This window comes from Gracilinanus agilis, chromosome 3 (genome assembly GCF_016433145.1).
Source record: "Gracilinanus agilis isolate LMUSP501 chromosome 3, AgileGrace, whole genome shotgun sequence".
NCBI classification, from domain to species: domain Eukaryota; kingdom Metazoa; phylum Chordata; class Mammalia; order Didelphimorphia; family Didelphidae; genus Gracilinanus; species Gracilinanus agilis.
Genome location: NC_058132.1, coordinates 435,211,443 through 435,220,819, shown reverse-complemented (window position 1 = coordinate 435,220,819; position 9,377 = coordinate 435,211,443).

Genomic DNA, 9,377 nt, shown 5'->3' with positions numbered 1-9,377 from the left:
GGGGGGGGGGGTTTAAGGGGAAAGGGGAGCATGAATCATGTAACCATGTTAAAAATGAATATTAATAAATGTTAAAAAAAAAGGAAGTTTAAAAATTCTGACAGAAATCTAATTACTCAAATATTCAAGGAGCTAAATCAATTATATAAAAATTCAAGTCATTCCCCAATTAATAAATGGGCAAGGGACATGAATAGGCCATTTTCAGATAAAGAAATCAGAAGTATCAATAAGCACATGAGAAAGTGTTCTAAATCTCTAATAATTAAAGAAATGCAAATCAAAACAACTCTGAGGTACCACCTCACACCTAGCAGATTGGCTAAAATGAAAGAAGGAAAGAGTAATGAATGCTAGAGGGGATATGGCAAAATTGGGACATTAATGCACTGCTGATGGACTTGTGAACTGATCCAACCATTCTGGATGGCAATTTGGAACTATGCCCAAAGAGTGATAATAGAATGCCTGCCCTTTGATCCAGCAATAACATTGCTTTGATTGTATCCCAAAGAGATCATAGATAAACAGACTTACACAAAAATATTTTTAGCAGCACTCTATGTGGTGGCAAAAAACTGGAAAATGAGGGTATGCCCTTCAATTGGGGAATGGCTGAACAAATTGTGGTATATATTGGTGATGGAATACTATTGTGCTCAAAGGAATAAGAAACTGGAGCAATTCCATGTGACCTGGAAAGACCTCCAGGAATTGAGGCAGAGTGAAAGGAGCAGAGCCAGAATAACATTGTACACAGAGACTAATACACTGTGGTAAAATAGAATGTAATGGAAGTTTGTACTAGCAGCAATGCAATGACCCAAGAAAATTCTGAGGTTTTTATGGAAAGGAACACTACCCACATTCAGAGGAAAAATTACAGGAGTAGAAAAACAGAAGAAAAACTACTGCTTGGACTCTTGGTTTGATGAGGACATGATTGGGGATGTAGACCTGAGAAGACCAAACCCATGTAACTATCAATAATGTGTAAATAAGTCTTGACTGACCACACATATTAAAACCAGTGGAAATGCGAATTATCTACAGTGGAGGGTGGCGGAGGGTTGAGGGGGTAAAGGGGAAAGTAAAAACATGACTTATTTAACCATGGGAATTTTTCTAAAAATAAAAAATTATTTAAAAAATATTTGATTATTCTATCCTTTTGTGGTAACCCAAATATGTAAGCTTCAAAATTAATATCCAATATTCTAAGTATTATATTTAATAAAATGTTGTAACTAATAACAAACATTTTTATGTCCATTATTAGTTACAAAATTTTATTAAATATAATATTTAGAATATTGGATATTAATTTTGAAACTTACATATTTAGAAACCTAAATCCTACCATATGTTGCCTAGAGAAACACACATGAAGAACGTAGACACACACAGGTAAAGGTAAGAGGCTGGACCAGAATTTATTGGGCATCAACTGGGAAAAAAATTCAGGAGAGTCAATTATATCTGAAAAACTCAAAGTAAAAAAAGATCTGATTAAAAGAGACAGTGAAAGTAATTACATACTAATAAATGTCAGCATAGATAATGAAGAAATATCAGTATTCAACATGTATGCACAAAATGGTATAGCCTCCAGATTTTTTTTAAACCCTTGTACTTCGGTGTATTGTCTCATAGGTGGAAGATTGGTAAGGGTGGGCAATGGGGGTCAAGTGACTTGCCCAGGGTCACACAGCTGGGAAGTGGCTGAGGCAGGGTTTGAACCTAGGACCTCCTGTCTCTAGGCCTGACTCTCACTCCACTGAGCTACCCAGCTGCCCCTAGCCTCCAGATTTTTAAAGAAGAAAGTATTGAAGTTTGAGTAAGGAAATAGTAAAACTATACTAGTGGGAGAACTCAATTTTCCTTTATCAGATGTAGTTAAATCAAACCAAAAAACAAATAAGAAAGCAGTAAGAGGTGTGAGTGAAATGTTAGAAAAATAAGAGTTAATAGATATATGGAGAAAAATAAATAGGGATAAAAAGGAATACACCTTCTTTTCAACAGCAAATGGTACATTCACAAATATTGACCATGAACTAGGACACAAAAACATTGCAAATGAAAGTAGAAAAGCAGGAAATAATGGATGTAACTTTTTCAGATCATATTGCTAATTATAATTAGTAAGGCTACATGGAGAGGTAAATTAAAAGTTAATTGGATATTAAATATGATCCTCAAAAACTGGTTGCTTAAAGAACAAATCATAGGAACAATTAATTTCACTGAAGAAAATGACAATGAGGAAACAATCTGTCAAAATTTGGGGTTATTACAATAGCAGAATTCATGGGAAACTATATCCCTGAGTGCCCGTATTAAAAAAGAGAGAGGGAAACAGGAGATTAACAAATTAGGAATGCCACTAAAAAAACTAAAATAGTATAAATTAAAAATCCTCAGACAAAGACAAAATTGGAAATCCTAAAAATCAAACGAGAAATTAATAAAATTTAAAGTAAAAGTACTATTGAACTAAATATAAGACTAGGAGCTGGCATTAAAATAAATAAAATAAATATATAAAGTATTCGTTAATCTAATTAAGAAAAAGAGAGAACCAAGTTAACAGTATTTTGAATGAAAAGGTTGATCTCACCTCTAATGAGGAGAAAATTATGGTAATTATTAAGAACTCTTTTGCCCAGTTACATTGCAATGAATATGGCAATCTAGGTGAAATGGATGAATATTTACAAAAATTGAAATTTCCCAGATCAACAGAAGAAGAAATAGAATACTTGAATAATATCACCTCAGAAAAAGAAATTGAACAAGTCATCCAAGGGCTGCCTAAGAAAACATCCTCAGGACCAGATGGATTCTAGAATCTCCAACAACTCTCCCCTATTGACTGCATTGAGATTCTTGCTGGCTAAGCTGTGAGGGTGAAGGGGGCAATTACTACAGAATATCTTGATAACAGGGTGGGAAGCCTAGCTCCCTTTAGTCTCCACACCTTCATCAACACCTGCGGCTTCTGCTGCCAACTGGGAAGGAAGATCTTACCTCAGTGCTCATTAATACCATCACTCTAACTTAGTCAATCAGCGGATCAGTGAAGAAGCCCCTTCAGAACAGAATAACTCAAACCCAACATTTCAGCCAATGACAGAGGGGGAAAGAAGGGGAAAATATAAGTAAACAACAGAAAAAGAAAAAAATAAATTATAATCAACAGCTTCTATCCAGGTAACGAACAAAGAGCAAATTAAACAGAGGAGGACCAAGGAACACCAAGAAAAAACACAGAAACTCCAGGGAATTGGACACAAGCTTTGGATGAACTCAAAACACAATTCAAAAAACAATTAAGAGAGGTTGAAGACAATTGGGAAAGGAACTTAAAAACCAAAATATCTCATCTGGAAATAGAAAACAGTGTCTTGAAAGCCAGATTTGACCAGATTGAAAACAAGATAAAGAAAATGAAAAATTACCTTCAAAGAAAATCATACCAGAAGGAGAAGGATGATCAAAAAGGTAGGGATGAAATTTAATCTTTAAAAATTAGAATTCTACTAGAAGCAAATGACTTCCTCCCAAGGAAGCAAGAATCTATAAAACAAATAAAAAAATTAAGGAAAATATGAAATACCTCATTGGCAAAACCTTGAAAACAGATCGAGGAGAGACAATTTAAGAATTGTTGGACTACTGGAAGATCATGACAAAAGAAAAATCCTGGATATCCTTCTACAGAAAATTTTCCAAGAAAACTGCTCCAACATTGTCAAACATTAGGGAACAGTGGAGATTGAAAGGATCCACAGATCAATGCCTATATTTAATTCCCAATTGACAACACCAAGAAATGTTATAGCCAAATTCAAGAACTACCAGACCAAGGAAAAAAAATATTACAAGCTCCTAAGAAGTCATTCAGATACGATGGAACAACAGTTGGGATAACACAGAATCTGACTGCATCTACACTGAAGGACTGGAAGGCATGGAATATGATATTCCAGAAAACAAGGGAACTGGGTAGACAACCAAGAATCAACTACCCAGCAAAACTGACTCTATTCTCACAGGGAAAAGTATAGTCATTTAATAAAATAGAAGACTTCCAAGCATTCCTAAAGAAAAGACCAGACTTAAACAGAAAATCTGATGTCCTAACACAGAACTGAAGAGAATTCCCAAAAGGTAATTAAGGAAGAGGGGAAAAAGAAATAAACAACCAAAAAAAGTTTTTTAAGGGACCCAATAAGTTCAACCAATTTGTATCCCTATAAGAAAAGATGATATTCATAACCCTTTAAAATTGTTATTATCATCAGTGTAGCTAGAACATGTGTAATTAGAGGGAACGGTGACAAACTGTATAGGATGAAATGTCAAAATATATTCACGTATGTGTGTGTGTATGTATATATATATATGTGTGTGTGTGTGTGTGTGTGTGTGTGTGTGTGTATTGAGATTGACTCAAAGAGTGAAGAAAATACAGATCCATTGGAGCAGAGAATTGATTCCTGCCCTATAGAGAAATAGAAAGGTAAGAAATGGACTTGTGGGGAGGAAAGCAATACAAAGGAGGGAGAGTGTGGGGTGTTAGTTTAAAAGGACCCTAAAGAAAAATTAGAGAGGAATAAGAAGAGAGGGGGTGGAAAAGGAAGTAAAATAAGGGTGGGAATTAGTGGGAACAATTAAGAGCAGAAGACTTGTGTAGAAGGAAATTGTGAAAAAAGAAAGGGCAGGAATAGGAAAGGAAATCAAAATGTTTGGGAATACACAGGTGGTAATCATAATTCTGAATGTAAATGGGATGAACTGAACCATAAAATAGAAGGATGTAGCAGAGTGAAGTAGAAACCAAAAACCTACCATATGTTGTCTACAAGAAATATACATAAGGTATATATATATACTGTAATGCAGAATTGCATCAGGTGATTTGCCTGCATACATAGGGTAAAGGTAAAAGGCTGGAGCAAAATCTATTAGGCATCAACTGAGAAAAAGAAGGCAGGAGTAACAACTATGATATCTGACAAAGCCAAAGTAAAAATAATTACAACCTATTAATAGACATCATAGATAATGAGGAAATAGGAGCACTCGCCATGGATGCACCAAGTGGTACAGTACTTAAATTTTTAAAGGAGAATCTATTGGAGCTTAAGGAGGAAATAGATAGAAAATCTATAATTGTGGGAGATCTAAACCTTCCTCTATCAGATGTAGATAAATCAAACAAAAGAAAGAGGTAAGAAATGTAAATAAATTCTTAGAAAATTTATATTTAATAGATATGTGGAGAAAAAGAAATCGGGGCAAAAGGAATCCACCTTCTTTTCAGCAGTACATGATACATTCACAAAGATTGACCAAGTACTAGGGCATAAAATCATGGCAAAGAAGTGCAAAAGGGCAGAAGTAATAAATGCAAACTTTTCAGATCACAATGCATTAAAAATAATAATTAGTAAGGGTACATGGAGAGGCAAATAAAAAATTAATTGAAAATCAAATATGATTCCCCAAAATCAGTTAGTAAAAGAACAAATCATAAAAAAACTAATAATTTCATTGAAGAGAATGACAACGATGAAACATCCTATCAAAATCTATGGGATGCAGACAAAGGAAAGCTCAGGGGGAAATTTATATCCTTGATCACATACGTTAACAAATTAGGGAGAGCAGAGGCCAATGAAATGGGCATGCAAATTGAAAAACTAGAAAGAGAAAAAATTAAAATTCCCCAAAAACACTAAATTAGAAATCCACAAGTGAATTCTATCAAACATTTAAAGATCAATTAATCCCAGTACTCTACAAAATTTTTGAAAAAATAGTCAAAGGAGGAGTCTTATCTAATTATTTTTATGTTTCAAATATGGTACTGATTCCCAAGCCAGGAAGATCAAAACCAGAGAAGTAAAACTATACATCAATATCCTTGATGAATATAGATGCAAAAATATTAAATCAAATATTAGTTAAAAGGTTACAACAAGTAGGGAAGACTTCTAATTGCTTGATGATGCTTTAAAATATATACTCTTTATTATTTTTAGGAACGACTCTTCTGTTCCTATACTTTGTAGTGTTTTAAATAGGAATGAGTATTGTATTTTGTCAAAGGCTTTTTCTGCATCTACAGAGACAATCATGTGTTTTCTGTTAGTTTGGTTGTTGATATGGTCAATTATGTGGATGGTTTTCCTAATAAGAAACCATTCTTGCATTCCTGGCATAAATTGCAACTGATCATAGTGAATAAACCTCGTGATCACTTGCTGACCACTTTTTGCTAGAATTCTAAGAAGATTTTTACATCTATGTTCATTAAAGATGTTCATCTATAGTTTTCTTTCTTTGTTTTTCGTCTGCCTGGCTTTGTAATTAGTACCATATTTGTGTCATAAATGGAATTTGGTAGAACTTCTTTTCTTATTTTGCAAGTAGTTTGTATAATATTGAGATTATTTGTTCTTTAAATCCATCTGGTTCTGGGGATTTTTTCTTAGGGAATTCTTTGATGGCTTGTTCAATTTCTTTTCCTGATATAGAATTACATAAATATTCTATTCCTTCTTCTGTTCATTTAGTCAATTTATATTTTTCTTAATATTCATCCATCTCAGCTAAGTTGCTATATTTATTGCCATACAATTGTGCAAAACAGTTCCTAATAATTACTTTAATTTCCTCCTCATTAGTGGTGTGGTCACCCTTTTCATCTTTGATTATGTTAATTTGTTTTTTTCATTTCCTTTTTTAAAAAATTATATCAACCCATACATTATCTATTATATTTTGTTTTTTCTTCAAAGTACTGGCTTCTAATCTTATTTATTAATTCAATAGTTCTTTCACTTTCAAATTTATTACTTTATCATTTAATTGCTAATTTAGTTTTTACCTGGGGATTTTTAATTTTTTCTTTCTATATATTTTTAATTCGCCTTCCCAATTCATGGACCTCTTCCCTCTCTGATTTGATAATAATGTACTTAAGGATATATCATTCTCTTCAGTGAAATTATTAATTGTTTTTATGATTTTTCCTTTTACCAACTGATTTTTAGAATCATACTATTTAATTTTCTATTAATTTTTGATTTGCCTTTCCATGTACACTTACTAATTATCATTTTTATTGCATTGTGAGCTGAAAACATTACAATTATTATTTCTGCTTTTTTGCATTTGCTTACAATGTTTTATGCCCTAGTACTTGTTTAATCTTTGTGAATGTACCATGTACTACAGAAAAGAAGGAGAATTCCTTTTTGTCTGTATTTATTTTTCTCCATATATCTATTCAGTCTAATTTTTAAAGATTTTATTCATATCTCTTACCTATTTCTTATTTATTTTTGGTTTGATTTATCTACATCTGATAAAGGAAGGATAATCTCCCACTAGTATAGTTTTCCTATCTATTTTCTCCTTAAGCTTAATAATGTCTCCTTTAAAAATCTGAATTCTGGTTAAGATGGCAGCAGAGTAAAAAGCAGCTGCTTGACCTCTTCTAACCCATGCATATTGGAATCCTCAAGAAGATATAAAAACAAATCCAGTGGAAAGAAGGGACCCCACAACAGGGCTCAGCATTGAAAGTGCGTGGAATTGAGGCATTTCCATGCTATAAAGAAGTGAAAAAACTCCCACTAAAACCCAAGTTGAGCAACCCCCTAACCCCCACAACACCTACAGTGCCAAAGCCAGAGTAAAAGAGTTAGAGCAAGTTTGGGGAAGGCATTAAGTCATGGGCAGCTACCTGGCATCACCAGGGGCTGTTCGTGAGACCAACAAGACTTAAGTCCCCAAGAGGCTAAAGAACGGGAGGACTTTGAACACATACCCTGAGAGCAGGTGTGGATGCGGATCCTGAGCACAGGCACGGACCTTGGGTGGGGACCCAGTGCAGAGAGGTGCATGACTGTGGAAGCAGTGCCCTGAGAGTGTTAAAGGAGCTTCAGGCAGAAGAAAAAGCAAGGGGACCACCAGGATGCTTGACCTTGAGAACAACTAGACCTGAGACCACAGGAGGCTAAAGAGTGCAGACTGACCCTGGGCATGAGGATAAAGCTGAGAGGACCCTGGGCTAAAAATGACAAACCAGACACAGGAACGCCAGAAGAGAAAGATCAAGAAGAAACCTTTAACACTTGACAATGTTTATACAGAAAAATTCCAGACAACAGAGCAAACAGCAGAAGAGAACAAACAAGTAACGATATCCAAACCTTCCCCCCCAAAATAAAACTGGTCACAAGATCTTGAAGAGTTCAAATCTGAGGTTATGAGAAAGATGGAAGAGATATGGCAAGCAAATAACAGTTTAAAAGGCAGAATTTTGCAATTGGAAAGTAAGGCAAGTAAATTGAAAACCAGAAATGACCAGAGTAAAAAGGAAAACCAGTCTCTAAAGGCTAGAATTGGGCAATTCAAAAAAGATGCTCCAAAATCAAAAGAATTGATGAGCAAATTGGAGACCAAAGTCAAACAGTTGGAAAATAGGATAGACCAAATCGAAAAAGGAAAATCAAAAGCTTATAGCAGAAAACCAGTCTCTAAAGACAAGAATTGGGCAAGTAGAAGCCAAAGATCTCTCAAGAAAGAAAGAACAAATAAAACAAAGTCAAAAGACTGATAAAATAGAAGGAAACATGAAATATCTCAATGAGAAATTGACAAATCAAGAAAAAAGGTCTATAAGAGACAATTTTTGAATCACTGGTCTTCCTGAAAAACCAGAAATTAATAGAAATCTGGACTCCATTCTAAAAGAAATTATTCAACAAAACTTCCCTGAAGTTCTACAAGAAGAGGGCACTATAGATACTGAAAGGATTCGTATATCACCCTCTACACTAGACCCTGAAAAGACAACCCCCAGGAATATAATAACCAAATTCAAGAGCTTCCAAGTAAAAGAAAAAATTTTACAAGAAGCCAGGAGGCAATTTAGATATCAAGGAGCACCAATAAGGATCACACAGGATCTGGAAGCCTCCACACTACAAGACCGCAAGGCATGAAATGTGATATTCAGAAAGTCTGGGTCTACAACCAAGGATCACCTGCCCATCAAAACTGACTATATATTTCCAGGGGAAAGTTTGGGCATTCAACAAGAATAGAACATTTCCAAGTATTTGCACAGAAAAGACCAGCAATAAATGGAAAGTTCAATATCCAACGACAAAAATCAATAGAAATATGATAAGGTAAATAAGAAATAGAAGGGAAAGTAAAAAAAAATTGTTTTTTTTTTAATTTGCCTCTATAAGGCCTTCAATAAGGTCAAATTATTTGAATTTCTATGTTTAGAAATGTTATATGTAATTCTCTGTAGTAAACTCTATTCACTACTATAGTATTCACTATTATAG